This window comes from Ovis aries, chromosome 16, assembly GCF_016772045.2.
Source record: "Ovis aries strain OAR_USU_Benz2616 breed Rambouillet chromosome 16, ARS-UI_Ramb_v3.0, whole genome shotgun sequence".
NCBI lineage: Eukaryota > Metazoa > Chordata > Mammalia > Artiodactyla > Bovidae > Ovis > Ovis aries.
In genome coordinates, this window is record NC_056069.1 from 8,384,297 (window position 1) to 8,402,157 (window position 17,861).

The window sequence follows — 17,861 nt, forward strand, 5'->3', positions numbered from 1 at the left end:
GCGGCTTCCGGAGCCCGGGAGCGCGGTGACCCGGGCCCCGCGCAGCGCCGGGCGGAGCTGGGAGCCGGCACGCCCTGCCCGGCCTCTCTCCTCCGGCCCCGTCCGGGTGTCCTCCGGCAGGGTCTCGGGCGGGCTGGGGCGCCGGCCCCCAGGCTTCCCGCCTGGGAGATTCAGTCCCCTGCCTCGGCGACTCCCTTGAGTCTCCGCGCGCCGCACCACCCCGGAGGCGCCGGCCGGGCCCGGAACTCAGAGCTTGCCGCGGACTCCGGGGAGAGGCCGCCCGGCCCGGGCTCTGCCCCCGAAGCCCTGGGGCCGGGTCCTGTGGCCTCTCCGGAGTTTTCTCGGGGATTTCGGCCTGGCGCCCGCGAGGCCGGGCTCCGTGTTCTCCACGCACACGGTGCAGCCCTGGCTTAATCGGCTGGCGTCAAGGCCGCCTCGTGAGCCTTTGTGTTCTCACTCGAGCGGCCGAGGCGTGCGTGCGGGAGGAGGGACGCCCAGGTCCCGGCGGGGAGAGGAGACCGTGGCCCCTCTCGGGGCTCGCAAGGGCCTGCCAGATTTCCTTCCCCTCCTCCAGTTTTCTCGACGGGCGGGTTCAGACTTCGAAACTCTAGAGCCTGGATCACCAACCCAAACTGTTCTGCCCTTCCCTAGGGCCTGGAACCCGGTGGTCTGGGGGGGTGGGGAGGGGTAGGGGCTGGGGAGTGGGGGCGGGGCAGAAGGGTGACTTTTTCACAAGTGACTCCAGCACAGATTAATTCTAGTAAGTTTCTCAAAAACAGAGCGGCTTCCTTCTGTGCCTTTAGGTGACTTTTGTGACATTTAGCAGCAAAGAAAACTATTTCCTCTGCCATTCAGAGCTAACCACGTGTAATTGGCCCAGAAGTCTGTTGTATTTTGGGAAACTGTTTGCGATATCCCATCTGTTTTCATCTCGCGGTTCAAACGAGTCTGTGTTTACCCTTCTGTCGGGGAAATTGGTTTACATGCGTAGCAATTTCAGTGCGACACCGAAATATTCCCTTGAACTAACGCTACGGGTCGGACAGGCTTTGTACTGCTAATAACCCTCCATTACGTCTGTCAGGAGACATTTACACAGCCTCTCGGTCGGTCCCCCATAAAGGAAATTTAGATCCTAGGTTTATCTTACTTATTTGAAAACCAACCGGTCTCCGGCCGTGGCCAGAGACGCAGACGCACGGGTCGAAGGAGGCGGCGGGGCAGCCCGGGAGCAATCGGGTCGCGGTGGGCAAAGCTCCGACGTGTTCTGGCTTTTGTGGGGTGGGCTAGGCTATGCTGACACTGAACGACCCCCCAGCAGCTCCCTGCTTCCACGCTACAGACTCGTTTGCGTCTCTTTCCTGTATACGGCGATCCGCAGCTTCCCGCCCAGCTCCCTGCGTGTTTTGCGGATTGAGGATGGGTTGGAGGCGCACGCGGCTCGAGCCGTCTAGTCCTTTGGGGAGCCGCGAGAGATGGTTCGGGGCTCGCAGGAGGAACACGGTTTCTTCCCAGGGCCGGGGCGAGAAAAGGTACCCAGGCAATAGAGCGTGAAGCGCCGGCCTGCACTGGTGCGGGTGGGTGGCGGTCTCGTGGTTTAGGCCTGCCCGCGGCCGTGAGGTGGCCTCGTAACAGGCTCCGCAGCCCGGGAGAGTGCGCTGGAGTCGCGCCCTGGCTGTCCTGGGGCTGAGTAATTGGAGAAATTGCTCTGAAGTAGTGTCGGCTGCCTTGGCTGAGAGGCCCGTAATCAGCCCTTGGCATGTGTGCAAATGCTGATTTTGCGGGTGTTACTTAATCCACGCTGGCGGTGAAAAGCCTCGGGTTGGTGGCAGGCTCATGGGCTTCTCGGTCTGGTCTGAAGAGCAGGACGTGGGATGGCGTGACCGGGTGAGAGTGCGAGTCCGACGTTGGGGCTTCTTTGGTCCATGGATTGCGGACTGAAAAAAGAATGTGAAAACGAAGATGTTGACAGACGCCTGCCGCTTTTACTTGGGCGATTGTCCCAGTGTCCTGGTAGAAATTAGCCATTTCCTCTGCAGCCCATGCTAACTTACTCTTTCAAGGGGAGGACTAGTTGCTACAGGAAAAAACGATAGTGATTTACACACAGTACAAAATGTGACTGAGGTCGACTTGAAGAAGGTACAAGAGGAGCGATATCCATTGATCATTTAAACCGTACCAGAGAGTCTGTGGAAGGCCATAAGATCAATGAAGGGCTCATCTACAAAGGAAGACCCAAATTTTAGTCCTAGCGGTTAAAGTGAACTTTGCTAATTCCATTAGGGTGGAGGCCCTCTCCTGGGTAAATGCAGATAAGGCCAGAACCCATGTCTCCACAGATAAAGTGTCCATCTTTTCCAAAGTTGAAAGGAAAAAGCTCCCACACAACCTTCATGATAACCAGCCCCCAGTTTCCTCTACTACCCTCGATTCCTTATCATTTGACTTACTATTATACTGGCAATGAGTAATTTAAAAAAGCAAGATATTCTGGGAGACAAGGAATGAAAATTCCAACCCACTTCATCCCTTAAATTTCAAAAGGCAAATAATCCTTTAACTCATGACTGTACTTCTCCCCACCCCCTCCAACAAAGGAGTGAGACCTTAAATTTATGTAACAACTTGGCTTTGGTCTCAGTTATAAGGGGCATCTCTCTTTTCAGATCCTTGAGCATTTTATTTTGTGGCCTTTCCAGTACTTTCTACTGAAAACAAATCTACAGAGGATGTGAAAGGATCTGAGGTAGTTTTAGTCAATTGGTGAAGACAAATTGGAAGATTTGCCCTGAAAAGTGATAATTTTAAGGTTAAAATTATACTTTTTTATTCATAGCATAGCCACAAAGTATGAAGAAAGACAACAGAATTATCTCAGAGTATAGTAAAGACAAGGTGTTAGTTTAATAAGGTTTCTTTGTAGAGGCTGACTGCCTTATTGTCATTCTCTATATTTGCTTTCCTTTGTCCACCTTACGCATCTAGTACAGCTGACAAAACCAAAGAGAGTCCTCACACAATTTGCTTTTGAGAGACTGCTATTTGCTTAGCACTAGCAATAATGATGGAGAAGGCAATGGCATCCCACTCCAGTACTCTTGCCTGGAAAATCCCATGGACGGAGGAACCTGGTAGGCTGCAGTCCATGGGGTCGCGAAGAGTCAGACACGACTGAGCGACTTCACTTTGACTTTTCACTTTCATGCATTGGAGAAGGAAATGGCAACCCACTCCAGTATTCTTGCCTGGAGAATCCCAGGGACGGGGGAGCCTGGTGGGCTGCTGTCTATGGGGTCACACAGGGTCGGACACAACTGAAGCGACTTAGCAGCAGCAGCAATAATAAAGGATATGAAAAGAACAGATGTGTTCCCTGCCCTTTTGGAACCTCTGATTTGCTTAGGGAGAAAAGACTTAGAAAATTTAGGATATTCGTGTCCCTAAAAGAGATAGGAAGGGCTGCATAGTATTGCTGAGGGGACGAAGTGAGGAGAGCAGCAGTTAGAACATGAAGAACAACACAGTTCACAGGAATCTTTTCCGGGTCACCCAAGTGGTCCGCAGGTCATGTTGGAGACAGAACTGGAGGAGTAGATTGGGAAGCTAGTATCCAGATGGGGCCTGGCTCAGCTTTGCACTTTTCCCCCTGACCCTTCTGCACCTGTGGTGTGCACTGGAAACAATGGAAGGACAAATCTAGAATTCATGGTGTGTGTCTGCCTTTGTAGGGGTGAGGTGGACAGGGAACGGCCAAATACATCATCTGATCATTCTTTATCTGTGCGGATGTTGCTTGCTGCTGCTGCTGCTAAGTCACTCAGTCGTGTCCGACTCTGTGCGACCCCACAGACGGCAGCCCACCAGGCTCCTCCGTCCATGGGATTCTCCAGGCAAGAGTACTGGAGTGGGTTGCCATTGCCTTCTCCAGTGGAGATGTTAGGGAGCTCCGTTTCCTAGCTGTTGACCCAGAGCCACTTACCTTGCTACCTGCATGGCTAGGATGCCCAAATGTAACCTCAGGAAAAGAAACTAACTGAATTATGAGCTAAAAAAGTCATGTGGCTTTTTTTTTCCCCTGCCAGGATCTCAGCAGCTGTGTTGACAAACATGGCCCAACAAGACGGCCACCATCACAGGATGAATCTAAAGGACTTAATTGCCTGTGAGTAATTTACAGAAAGTACTTGAAGTTTGGTATGTGATTAGAAAGAATAATCACAGTGGCACATCAATTGCATTTCTAATCATTTTAGAGACCATATTTACCTGGTTGGTGTTTGAAAGCAAAATAATTTTCTCTGCTTGAGAAACATGTTTGATTCTGTTCCTCCGCATGCATTTATTTGGGAGAGTTAAAAACACATCCGGATAGAGTTGCTGTTTTGATTCTGCTCCCCCATCCCCCTCCCCTGCCACCCTCCACCAAAACCTACACTTTGTCTGGTTTGATTTTTCAGACCACACACACAGAGGACTGAATGGTCCATACGTGATCGTAGTCTTATCAGTTCTATAGTTGGCAGAAGATTTGATCTTTGGCCGCTTGCCTCTTCATGTCATTGCTCTGTGGGAAGAGGTGCCCCCGTCCCTTAATAATATGGGATATAGTAGGATGACCCTCATGGCCCCTCAGCTCTGTCATTTAAAACACGGTTAGTTTAAGTCTAGTTGGTCTGAAACCTGCTTTCTTCAGATCTTGCCCAAGATTTTAACCATAATCATCTGCAATGAGCCTATGCTTTCAGATCTACCAACCTGTGCTGTGTCAGAAGGCTGGGGCCCAGGTTGTGGTCAGCCCACGGCCTGGAAGAGCCTGGAGGAGCCTTCTGGGTGACATACGTTTTGGCACTTCCCTAATCACCCCATTTTGCCCTCCCCATCTGAGGGCTAAAAGCCCCATCTGCCCCTAAAATATCTGAAACAAAATACACATTTAGAAACTTTTGTTCACCTGTAAATGGTTAAATTTTTTCCCACAAATGAAATCATCAAGTACTTAGTTTTTATTTCCTACTTGAATGGCTATTCATGGGTGCATGGAAATCTTGCCCAGCACACAGAGCATTGAGCAGTCAGTTTCTTTTTTGAAAAACCGCCTATGCAAGTTTTCAGAGATGAGCAGGGAGACCCGAACAAGCTCCTGTGCAGCCAGTGAGGCCCCAGCTGGTGGATGCCAGGCTCCTGGCAGAGCAGTGGATGAGGTAGGTAGAGGCAGTGGACAGGGAGGGGGAGGAAGATTGGTATGTGATCTAGAAAGTCTAGTTTCTGAGGTTTCTCAGCTGGTTCTGACTATGATATCCTAAAGATGGTAGCCCTTCAGATGTGGTAAAGATTATAGATATTGGGTGAAAAAGAACAAGAAGACCACTTAAAAAAAAACAACTCAAAAAGAAAAAAATTATGCTTGTTTTGATTCTAGTAAAGCAAAAATCATATGTAAATAAGATATAGTTATTCCTAACACATATATGTTTATTTTTCCATCTATATTTCTTCCCTCTAGATACCCAAATAAAATACAAAATCAAAGTCAGCATTTACCATTTATCATATCAGTTCTATATACTGATTTTTCCTTAAAATGTACAGAATTTTTATTCTATGGACTTCTTTTGGGGCATAAAACTCACTTTACATTCTGAAAAACACTTTAAGTTGTTTCTTTAGCCACATTAGCTTTGCCCGTTTTATTAATTGCACTTTTATACATTTGTTTATTTTTGTGATTTATAAAAATGTCCTCATCATTTTAATAGTCACCCCTGGGTGCATAGGCAATGGTTTAGAAAACTTCCAAAATATGGTAATACTACTATAGCAAAACACCATTACAGCAACAAAAAGCACAAACCCACTGAACATGAGCCCAGAACAACATTCCTCCAACTATCTGGGGAAAATAAACCAAAAAGAGCTATCTTTCATCATGCCTGAAAGGTCAACTAACCAGGGCTCTCAGGAGAACAGAGGAATGGTATTTTACAGAGGAGGGCCCCTTATGGAAGACCCTCTGCTTCCAGCTCTCTAGAAACGCACTGCAGGGTGGGGTGTGGAGACTGAGCTCATTCGAAAAGCTTAGGAAGGAAGCAACAGAGAGCCTGTCCTGCCTCCTGTGGATATCTGGGGCTGCATGGGTGAATAGTCACATGTGGTCCATTAAAGCTGATAGCCACTCTTGTCCCAGGTGCTGAGGTCTGAGCTCATTTTTTTTTTTTTTTTAGTTACTGTTATTTAGGGCTAATAAAGGGCTAAAGGAAGGATTCTTCCTTTGTGTTGCAGCATCAGGATACAGAGATGGATTGTGAGTCCCAGCTGTGATTTTTTTGACTTTTTATTTTATATTGGAGTACAGTTAACACTGTTATGTTAATTTCAGGTGTACAACAAAATGATTCAGTTATACATACAGATGTATCTATTCTTTTTCAAATTCTTTTCCCAATTAGGTTGTTACAGAATATTGAGCAGAGTTCTCAGTGGTATACAGTAGGTCCTTGTTGATATCCATTTTAAATACAGCAGTCAATGCACATGTCAATCCCAAACTCCCTAACTATCCCTCCTTCCCTTCCCCTTTGGTAACCAACCATAAGTTCATTCTCTAAGTCTGTGAATCTGTTTTGTAAATAAGTTCATTTTTATCATTTTTTAAGATTCTTCATATAAGCAATGTCATACAATATTTCTCTTTCTCTGTCTAACTTATTTCACTCAGTAGGACAATCTCTAGGTCCATCCATGCATCGCTGTTTACACTAGCCAAGACGTGGAAGCAACCTAAATATCCATCGACAGAGGAGTGGATAAAGCACATGTGGTACATATATACAATGGAATATAGCTCAGCCCTAAAAAGAATGAAATAATGTCATTTGCAGCACCCAGCTGTGATATTTACTAGATGTTTGATCTTGGGTACATCACAACGTTTTTCTTGGATTTTAAGTATGTCTCATACAGTGATGATGGTTTCTCAGAGTCGATAAGAAACTTAAATGAAATAACCTGTGTGAAAGTACTAGAGTCATACATTGAAAGTGCTCTCTATGAGACTGTACTGCTACCCAACTTTTTTCTTGAGTCTCAGTCATCTGAACTCTCTATTTGTCTTTACTTACATGTAGCCAGCCTTTGCTGTTGTGAACTGGATCTCAGCAAATGCCTGCAGAATCCAGAGAAGGGAAGGGTAGCCAGTCCAAGAAAATGGCCCCATGTTGCACTGCGTCTGACAGCGCTAGGCATGCAAATAAAAACTGAGTCACTTGGGGGTGCAGCACAGATTCTGGCAGAGCCTGGAGTGAAAGCAAATGTGGTGCAGCCAAAGATGGAGGAGACTAGAGGATGTTCAGCTGACTTTTGCCAGCCATGTGGGGAAGCAGTGTGGGGTCTTCATTTTTCACTAGTGATTTTTCACCACCTTCAGCTCTTCTATCTGTGTTTTCCCTCTTCCTACTGCTTCTTGAGTGTGACCGAGGGCTTCTTCTGAGTTCTGCAGACCCTCAGGTGATCTTGCATTAATTAGACCAGGGATGCTCTTGGTTGGGATGAACCCATGGGTGATGGACTCACTGGACAAGGCTTGATTTCTGGTTTTTATGAAATCAACAAGAAATGACAAATGGAGCATAAAATATTAAATGCCCTGTTGGTTTCTAGTTAATCCAATAATCTCATTCTTCATGCTGTTATAGATCCAGAATGATACCATCATTATTTGAAGAGATGGAGAATAAATACTAACACCTTCCCAAAACATTGCAGAGCTCTGCAGTTTCCTCTGAAACCTCTTTTCCGTTTGTGGATGGACTTGAACTCGACAGACCATGGAGCGTCATTGAGCATGCCCACTTTCATAGCAGTCTGAGCTTCACAGGCCTTGAGCTTATGGCACATCCCTTTATGGTGGACATGGCGGAAAGTGTTGGACATGCCGTTTTAGACTGAGCTCTGATCTCCAGACTGTGAGTAGTATAATTCATATCCTCCATGTAGCTTTGCCATTGACAGTTATCAGCCAAAAGTGTTGCTGCCAACACAAGTTTTGAGTAGATTGTGGTATAAACAGATTTCCTCTTTACACATTCTAATCAGTGCAGAAGGATTGTTTTTATTGAAACCGTATCTCAGCCTAAGTTTCTCCACACATGTAGGCACACATGTACAGAGTTTAAATTATATTTATGGTTGGTAAATGTTCTAATTACGGAGCTGCATGTGTTCAGAGGGGAAAATTAAATCAGTGAACACGGGAGGCCAGGATGCCCTTCCGCTCTGGTTTAGGTTCTTTATGGTTTTAGGCTTTGAGAAATCAGTGCTGTGAAACAGTGGGTGACAATCCAGGAGGACGTTTGACTCCTGACTGATTTACAGTGTTATCTATAGTTTTTTTTTTTCTTGATGAGGTGGAGTCTGATTCCTTATTGCTTGTGTCTTCTTAATGTGTCACAGAGCAGTTTCCAAAAAGCTGTTCTTCTGGAAAATGTCTTGGTCCTCTTTTTCCATGTTAGAGTACATGAAATGCTAAAATAGAAGAGGGATGTAATTGACCTTGTGCCTACTAACCCCTTCCCACACTACTGCCGTGATGATGACAATGAGTAGATTACTAGTCACCAACCAGTGCCCAGTCTTTGGAACTCACTAAAGAGAGATTTTGACATCTTCCCCAGTGCCACTAAAGAATGCAGTCCTAACTCTAGCAGGCCAGTGTGTGCTAAAGGGTTTTGAAAGTAGCTGCTGCCACTGCTGTATAGTTAGCTAAAGGATGTTTTAGTTTGCAAAAATGGGCAAAATATGTACTCCAAGGATATGTAGAACATAATCTAGCCAGCTCTACTCAACCACAGTAATTCTGCTGCTTCAGGCAAAATGCCTTCCTGGTGTAAGTTCGAGCTGACAGATTACTGAGGGAAATTTTTGTCTCACCCACACTCCCAGATTATTCAGCTCACTTTTTTTTTTTTTTTTTTTTTTAACACACCACTCAACCCTCCATGCAGACTGTGTGATGTAGACCTGGCACCCTAAACTGAATAATCTCCTTGCTGACAGCTGAAAAAGTAAAGGCATCTGTGGCAGTCGGATGGGGTGCCTCAGGTTGGTTCCAGATGTCAAGCTGATTAATGTTAGAGGCAGGGCTGCCAGCAGCTAGGCCTCACGAGTGCACACATCCTGGTGGTTGTGGCATCGGTGGGCAGAGACGTATGCCCGCGTACTGAACACATGCCAGTCCTTCTGTAGCAGCTCAGTAGAATGCCCAGAGAATCATGGATTCTTCCAGCATGCGAACTCCAACGCATCCAACTTTTCCGCCATCTTCATGTTTACTAACCTAGCGGGTTTGTTCCCTTAAATTAACATCAGTATTTCTGTGCTAAGAAGTGCAATCCAGGAAGGCCCTAGTGGGAAAAGCCCAAGATAAAGTTTGGATCTTTGTGATAAAAAAGCAATACATTTCTATGATATTTCCAATTTTCCAAAGCATCGTTGTGTTCACCTCCTTTCTCACTTGTAGCTTTAATCCCTGTGAAGAAGGCTGAGACAGGTGTACTCATGTAAGTGATCCAGGGTTTGTGCTTTGAAATACTCTGTGGATATAAGGTGTTATTGACTCTCCCCATCTTCATGAGCCCTATGAGATGGATGAAAGGTCTACTGCAGGTCATGCAGTTTAGTCAGCATGAGAACTGACCCACCACCCTGTTTAAATCAGTGTTTCTCAAAGTGTGGTCCCTGGACTAGTAGCATCAGCATTATCCCAAACATACTGGGTCAGAGCCTCTAGAAGTGGGCCCAGCAATGTATTAACAGAAGCCCTTGAGGTTATTCTAATGCATACTCAAGACTGAGAACCACGGGCTTGTATCACTAGTTCCCAGGTCAGGTTTCTTGGACTCTAGAGCTCAGTGGACATAATGATAAAACCCCATAAGTGGTCTTCAAAACTGCATGAAACTTAAAGAATGAAAATCATACTTTTAAAAAACTGTATATTTTACTACACAGGGATGATAAATGAATGTTGGGAAAGGCAATTGATTATTCATCAATGCCATTTGGTATCCTTTCATTCATGCAATCACTCATTTAATCATTCATAGGTTATCTAATATGCTCTGTGCTAGACACTGAGAAATTCATAGATGGTATAGTCCCTACTCTTTTTTTTCCTTTGTTTTTTTCCTTTTTAAATTATGAAAGTATGATGACACATTTACAGGAGACTTGGAAAATACAGAACAAAGTTACATATAGTTCCACTATATATTACAATTATTTTTTTAAGTAGATAAATATTTTTAGTTGGAATTTCAGTATCAAACTCTCAGAAATTAATAGAATGAATAGACAGAAATGTAAAAGGATATAGTAGACCTGAAAAGTAATGAACCAATTCAACATAATTAAGATTTATGCAATTTTCACGTAACAGTGAGATACAGATTCTATTCAAATTCCCATAGACTATAAATATGGAGATACTGTGGTCCCTACTTTTGAGATAACATAAGCTTGTAAACAGATTATTGCAATACAATATACTAAGTACCAAAAGGCGCATTAAACAGTACTGTTGTAGAAAACAGAAATCTTCTGAACTTGGGGGAAATAATCTTCAGACCTGGCCGTGTTACTGTTACTTTGTTACTTTAGGGCTTTGTGCTTGAACTTGGACAGTTGAGACAGGGAGAGATGGGACGGCAAGACAGCTCCCTCTTGATTCCCAGCTACTCAGCTGAGAACTGGCAGAAACACGAGCCCACCTCTGGGTTCTGGGTTTGCCCTCTTCTTGGAACTTGCTTCGTTTCCTGGGCTATAGCATTTCTGATTATGAGGCGTATGGAGGGAGTGTTTGGAACAGGCTCACATAGGCTCTGTTAATAAGGAGAACTAGAAAAGGAGACCTGCAACATTTCTATAGACTTGCCTCATCTTTTATTATAATGGGCAGTTACTGAAAAGGCACTTCTCTGTTTAACCAAGGACTTGAAACCAAACGAAATGTCCTCTTGATTCAGAGTCTGCTTGAACATTTCAGTTTTCAGTACAATTACTTTGAAAAATAATAGGTTTAATTTCAGTTCAACTGTTTCACAGGTCTTTGTCTTAAAAAAAAAAAGCCGTGATTATGTGGCGGGGAAAAAAATACTCTGGGTTCATTTTGCTTTCAAATTATAGTGAGGTTTGTTCCTATTTGTCAGTTTCTTGGTTCTAGAATCATAAGCCTAAGCAGATGCAGGGCCCACCTCTGTGCTTCATCTCAAGTTTACTTTCTGTCTGTAATTCCACTTCTAAATGTCTGTATGCATGAAGTATATCCAGCATAACTAAAACAAGAGGGAAGGAAAGGGGCAGGGCAGAGATGTTAATACCGGGAAACTTCATATGTAACAACTGAAACTTAAACGGAGAACATTAGCAATGGCTTTCTTCTGGTGGGGGAGTGCTTCTGGTTCTAAATGAGGTGTTAGTGTTTGTGGGGTGATAACCTTGTCCCACTGAATTATGATGAGAAAACAACCCAGTTGCCTACAGAGCCAAAAACAAATCTCAGAACTGCTTAACTCATCCGTCAAACAAATTGTATTTTAGGAAATGCAGGACAGAGAAAAATGCACAAAAGAAAAGGAGATTTATTTATTTGTACAAAAGTAGAACGACAGGCGTTTGAGTGGATCCAAATAGCATTTAGGGAGGAAAAAAAAAAAGTGATTCATTGCCAGCTATTAAATCTTGTTTATCCTTCTTTAAACTAACCAGAAACACATTTTGGGAATAACGCTAGTTAACAGTTTAAGCATTGACAGCCTCCTGTTGTGCCGCTTTGCCTTCCCTGCCTTCCAAGGGGAAGACGACGGGGTGAAGCTGTGAGCCTTGTTTCCTAAGCCCGTGGCAAGGGACGAATTCCAGTCCTGCTTGTGAAGCTCACCCTCAGACTCTGAGAGAATTCTGTCAGTTTCCTCAAAGAGGAATGCTTACCTCACGGTGGGGGCAGGAAGGTCGGTGTTTACATGATAGTTTCAGATGAAACACCCCGAAGGACACAAGACATTAATCAAAGACACAATGACTGATGAAATCATGTGTCCTTTAGAAATGCCATTTCCCCGGTAGCCAGTCATTATTACAGTGTCTCCCAGACCAACAGCTGACCTCACCAGTGCTGGCTCCATACACAGCTCTGTGATCGAAATTCTTCCCAGCACTAGACAAGGATATGAAAAGTTTGCTGAGATCCCACGACCCCCAGGTGGGAGAAAGCCCCTCAGGTTGCAATATATGCTGTTTGCCTTCTTCCTTCTACAGGGCTGCAAGGGAGCAGCCTTCTATGGCTGCTTCTGCTGCCCTGCCCCCTACTCCAGCACCCCTTTATTAAATATATTAGTATAATTATTTGGGTTGTCAATGCCCTTGGAATTTAAAGGGGCTGTACCTACCATAGACTGTTCAGTTCAGTTCAGTTCAGTACAGTTGTTTGGTTGTGTCTGACTCTTTGCGACCCCATGAATTGCAGCACGCCAGGCCTCCTTGTCCATCATCAACTCCTGGAGTTCACTCAGACTCACGTCCATCGAGTCAGTGATGCCATCCAGTCATCCCATCTTCTGTCATCCCCTTCTCCTCCTGCCCGCAATCCCTCCCAGCATCAGGGTCTTTTCCAACGAGTCAACTCTTCACATGAGGTGGCCAAAGTACTGGAGTTTCAGCTTCAGCATCATTCCTTCCAAAGAAATCCTAGGGCTGATCTCCTTCAGAATGGACTGGTTGGATCTTCTTGCAGTCCAAGGGACTCTCAAGAGTCTTCTCCAACACCACAGTTCAAAAGCATCAATTCTTCGGTGCTCAGCCTTCTTCACAGTCCAACTCTCACATCCATACATGACTACTGGAAAAACTGTAGCCTTGACTAGACAGACCTTAGTCGGCAAAGTAATGTCTCTGCTTTCAAATATGCTATCTAGGTTGGTCATAACTTTTCTTCCAAGGAGTAAGCGTCTTTTAGTTTCATGGCTATAATCACCATCTGCAGTGATTTTGGAGCCCAAAAACATAAAGTCTGACACTGTTTCCACTGTTTTCCCATCTATTTCCCATGGAGTGATGGGAACAGATGCCATTATCTTCGTTTTCTGAATGTTGAGCTTTAAGCCAACATTTTCACTCTCATCAAGAGGCTTTTTAGTTCCTCTTCACTTTCTGCCATAAGGGTGGTGTCATCTGCATATCTGAGGTTATTGATATTTCTCCCAGCCATCTTGATTCCAGCTTGTGTTTCTTCCAGTCCAGCATTTCTCATGATGTACTCTGCATAGAAGTTAAATAAGTAGGGTGACAATATACAGCCTTGACGTACTCCTTTTCCTATTTGGAACCAGTCTGTTGTTCCATGTCCAGTTCTAACTGCTGCTTCCTGACCTGCATACAGATTTCTTAAGAGGCAGGTCAGGTGGTCTGTATTCCCATCTCTCTCAGAATTTTCCACAGTTTATTGTGATCCACACAGTCAAAGGCTTTGGCGTAGTTAATAAAGCAGAAATAGATGTTTTTCTGGAACTCTCTTGCTTTTTTCATGATCCAGCGGATGTTGGCAATTTGATCTCTGGTTCCTCTGCCTTTTCTAAAACCAGCTTGAACATCAGAAAGTTCACAGTTCACGTATTGCTGAAGCCTGGCTTGGAGAATTGTGAGCATTACTTTACTAGCATGTGAGATGAGTGCAATTGTGTGGTAGTTTGAGCATTCTTTGGCATTGCCTTTCTTTGGGATTGGAATGAAAACTGACCTTTTCCAGTCCTGTGGCCACTGTAGACTGTAGGGATTAACTTAATTAATTATAAAAATATGCACATTTTGGGAAAAAAACCACTACTATCTTTTTGCAGTCCAAGCAAATCATTCTGCCACCGTGATTATCAGGATTTGTAGTCTTCATACTATCTAGAAAGGTGACTCTGGGAGTTTAAGACCACAAAGAAAGGCCCACGTGGACTCATTGGATCCAAACAACTCCGCTCCATTTCCCACTGCAGCGGTCTAGGCAGAAGGAAAGTTCACACAGTGATTTGCTGACCTTTGCGCCTCAGAGCACTCATGGAAGGAACATGCTCTTTGCCCTTGGTGGTTGCTGCCTCTCCTTTTTCCTCATAACCTTCAACTGTTCTCCTTTGCCCAACACATCACATTCCCTCATGTATTTCTATTAATACTATAAGTTCCTTGAGGATACAACTTATTTGTTTTTGTATTGTCTTCTCTTAGCAGAGCACGTACCACATAAACTTAGGCATTGAAAAAGAGTGGTCAAAATGTTTTTCTCACAAGTATATGGGGCCTTCTCACGGGCCAGCGTCATGAGCCACCTAGGCAGGATCTGGAATTCCAGTTGAGCTATTTCAAATCCTGAAAGTTGATGCTGTGAAACTGCTGCACTCAATATGCCAGCAAATTTGGAAAACTCAGCAGTGGCCACAGGACTGGAAAAGGTCAGTTTCAATTCCAGTCCCAAAGAAAGGCAATAGCAAAGAATGTTCAAACTACCGCACAATTGCACTCATCTCACATGCTAGTAAAGTAATGCTGAAAATTCTCCAAGCCAGACTTCAGCAATACATGAACCGTGAACTTCCAGATGTTTAAACTGGATTTAGAAAAGGCAGAGGATCAAATTGCCAGCATCCGTTGGATCATCAAAAAAGCCAGAGAGTTCCAGAAAAACATCTGCTTCTACTTTTTTCACTATGCCAAAGCCTTTGACTGTGTGGATCACAATAAACTGTGGAAAATTCTGAAAGAGATGGGAATACCAGGTCACCTGACCTGCCTCCTTAGAAATCTGTATGCAGGTCAAGAAACAACAGTTAGAACTGGATATGGAACAACAGACTGGTTCCAAATAGGGAAAGGAGTAGGTCAAGGCTCTTTTTTGTCACCCTGCTTATTTAACTTATATGCAGAGTACATCATGTGAAATGCCAGGCTGGATGAAGCACATGCTGGAATCAAGATTGCCGGGAGAAATATCAATAACCTCAGATATGCAGATGACACCACACTTATGGCAGAAAGTGAAGAACTAAAGAGCCTCTTGATGAAAGTGAAAGAAGAGAGTTAAAAAACTGACTTTAAAAAAAAAACTGACTTAAAAACATTCAGAAAACTAAGATCATGGAATCTGGTACCATCACTTCATGGCAAATAGATGGGGAAACAATGGGAACAGTGAGAGATTTTATTTTCTTGGGCCCCAAAATCATTGCAGATGGTCACTGAAGCCATGAAATTAAAAGATGCTTGCTCCTTGAAAGAAAAGTTATGACCAACCTAAACAGCAGATTAAAAGCAGAGACATTACTTTGCCAACAAAGGTCCATCTAGTCAAAGCTATGATTTTTCCAGTAGTCATGTATGGATGTGAGAGTTGGACTATAAAGAAAGCTGAGCCAAAGAATTGATGCTTTTGAACTGTGATGCTTGAGAGTCCCTTGGACTGCAGGGAGATCCAACCAGTCCATCTTAAAGGAAATCAATCCTGAAATTCATTGGAAGGACTGATGCTGAAGCTGAAACTCTGATACTTGGCCATCTGATGCGAAGAACTGACTCATTTGAAAAGACCCTGATTCTGGGAAAGATTGAAGACAGGAGGAGAAGGGGATGACAGAGGATGAAATGGTTGGATGGCATCACCGACTCAGTGGACATGAGTTTGAGTAAGCTCCGGGAGTTGGTGATGGACAGGGAGGCCTGGTGTGTGGCAGTCCCTGGAGTCGCAAAGAGTCTGACACAACTGAGCAACTGAACTGAACTGAGGCAGGATCTGCACAGGTTCAAGGTGGTAAGACACACTTCGCCCCAAATAGCTGCCCAATACCTAGTATTTGGATGAGTCTTCTTTTTTCATTTTAATTAACTCTAGAAACAACATTTCAACCTTTTCCACCACTATCACCGTCCCAGCACGAGAACAAAAAAAAAGCAGCTCTCATCATCATCCTGTGGGTTTCCTGAGCATCAGCATTTTGAGGATGAGAATCCATCTGAACTATTGAAACAGTACCTACAGGATTTCTTGGATGAGAGGAACAACATAAAATATCTTGAGAGGTCAGAGGAAGACAAACTTCGATTGGAAGAAAGGTGTGCATTCTCTTCCAGCTGTTTGGCAGTTGACAGAGGGAATGAAGACAAAGGCGTGGAGAGGAATGTAGAGCATCATGGAATGAAGGGAAATCTGGGCAGGAGATGGGCCAGGCAGAGTGTTAGCAGGGGTTCCAGCCTCGTAATTCTCTGACTTTCACTGCAGAACACAATGATAAAGGGAGGAAAGACTTTAGAAAGTAAATCATTGAAGTTTCCAGGCACTATAGACTGTGTTCCTCCAGAATTCGTATGTTGAAACCTAATCCTCAGTGCAGTGGTATTTGGAGGTGGGCCTTTGGAAGATGATTAGGTCATGCGGGTGGAGCCTTCGTGAATGGGATTAGTGCCCTTATAAAAGTGGCCCCAGAGAGCTCCCTCTCCCCTTCCACCAAGTGAAGACACAGTGAGGAAATGGCTGTCAGCAGTCAGCAAGAGAGCTTTCATGAGAACCTGACTGACACCCTGAGCTTGAACTTCCAGCCTCTAGAACTGTGAGAAATAATTTTCCATTATTTATAAGCCATGCAGTCTATACTATTTTGTTACAGCAACCTGAACTAAGACATTGGAATACAGTAGTGGGTTAAAAAATCTAATCGGCCCTTTGCACCTATTCACTTGGCCACCTGACCCATGTTTTGGTGTTTCTGGAAAGAGCAATGCTGAGTGGGCTGCGGATGGGACCACGGGTTCAGGGGAGGAGCTGAGCTCACAGCTGGGGGCAGTGGGAACTGCCTCCAAGGGCCGTCTGACTCTGGCCTGGCTTCCTTTGTCACCTCACCTTCTTCTTTCTCTTTCCAGGACGGCTGGGGTCTTCATCACATTCCAGCAGGAGATGTGGGCTCACATCAAGCTATCACACTGAACCCTTTGTGCTTAGAGCTTTATATCCAGGAGCATGACAGCAAGGACTGTATTGTCATTTTGCTCCATACTCCTGCACTGAGAACAAGAATCTCAAGAAGTGATGAAGTCTGTGACCCAGCAATTCCACTCCTAGGGGCACTTGGGAGAGAACCGAGAACATATATATATATAAAAATGTGACAGCGGCGCTACTCATAACAGCCAAAATGGGGAAACAATCCAAATGTTCATCAGCTGATGGCTGGATGAACAAATGTGGTATGTCCGTACACTGGAATATTATTAAGCTCAAAAGGAAATAAAGTAATGATACATGGCATAAGATGGATGAACCTTGGAAACATTATGCTAAGTGGAAAAAGCCACATACAAAAGGCCATATACAATGCGATTCCATTCCGATGAAATATATAAAATGAACAAACCCATAGAGAATGAAAGTAGATTTGTGGTTGCAGGAGGCTAGGGGCTGGAATAACGGGGCATGTGTGTGTGCATGAATTTGCTTCCGTCGTGTCTGACTCTTTGCGACTCTCTGGACCATAGTCCACCAGGCTCCTCTGTCCATGGGATTCTCTAGGCAAGAATACCAGAGAGGGTTGCCATTTTCTCTTCCAGGGCATCTTTCCCACCCAGGGATCAAACTTGTGTCTCTTGTGTCTCCTTCATTGTCAAGTGGGTTCTTTACTACTAGCGCCACCTCGGAAGCCCAGAATGATGGGGAGTGACTGCTAATGGGTATGGGATTTCTTTTTTGGGTGATCACAATGTTCTGGAATTAGATAGTTGTGATGGTTACCCAACATTGTGAATATACTAAAATGCACTGAATTATGCACTTCAAAATGGTG

General features: G+C 44.5%; 1 long non-coding RNA gene across 1 annotated transcript; it reads left to right on the forward strand.

Annotated features, from left to right (window-relative positions):
• Positions 1-751: 751 nt before the first annotated feature.
• LOC105602473 (uncharacterized) lies at positions 752-17,332 on the forward strand. Its single transcript, XR_001021107.5, has 4 exons — positions 752-4,165; positions 7,765-7,964; positions 15,920-16,140; positions 16,945-17,332. It is a non-coding gene; the product is annotated as an uncharacterized LOC105602473 (long non-coding RNA).
• Positions 17,333-17,861: the final 529 nt, after the last annotated feature.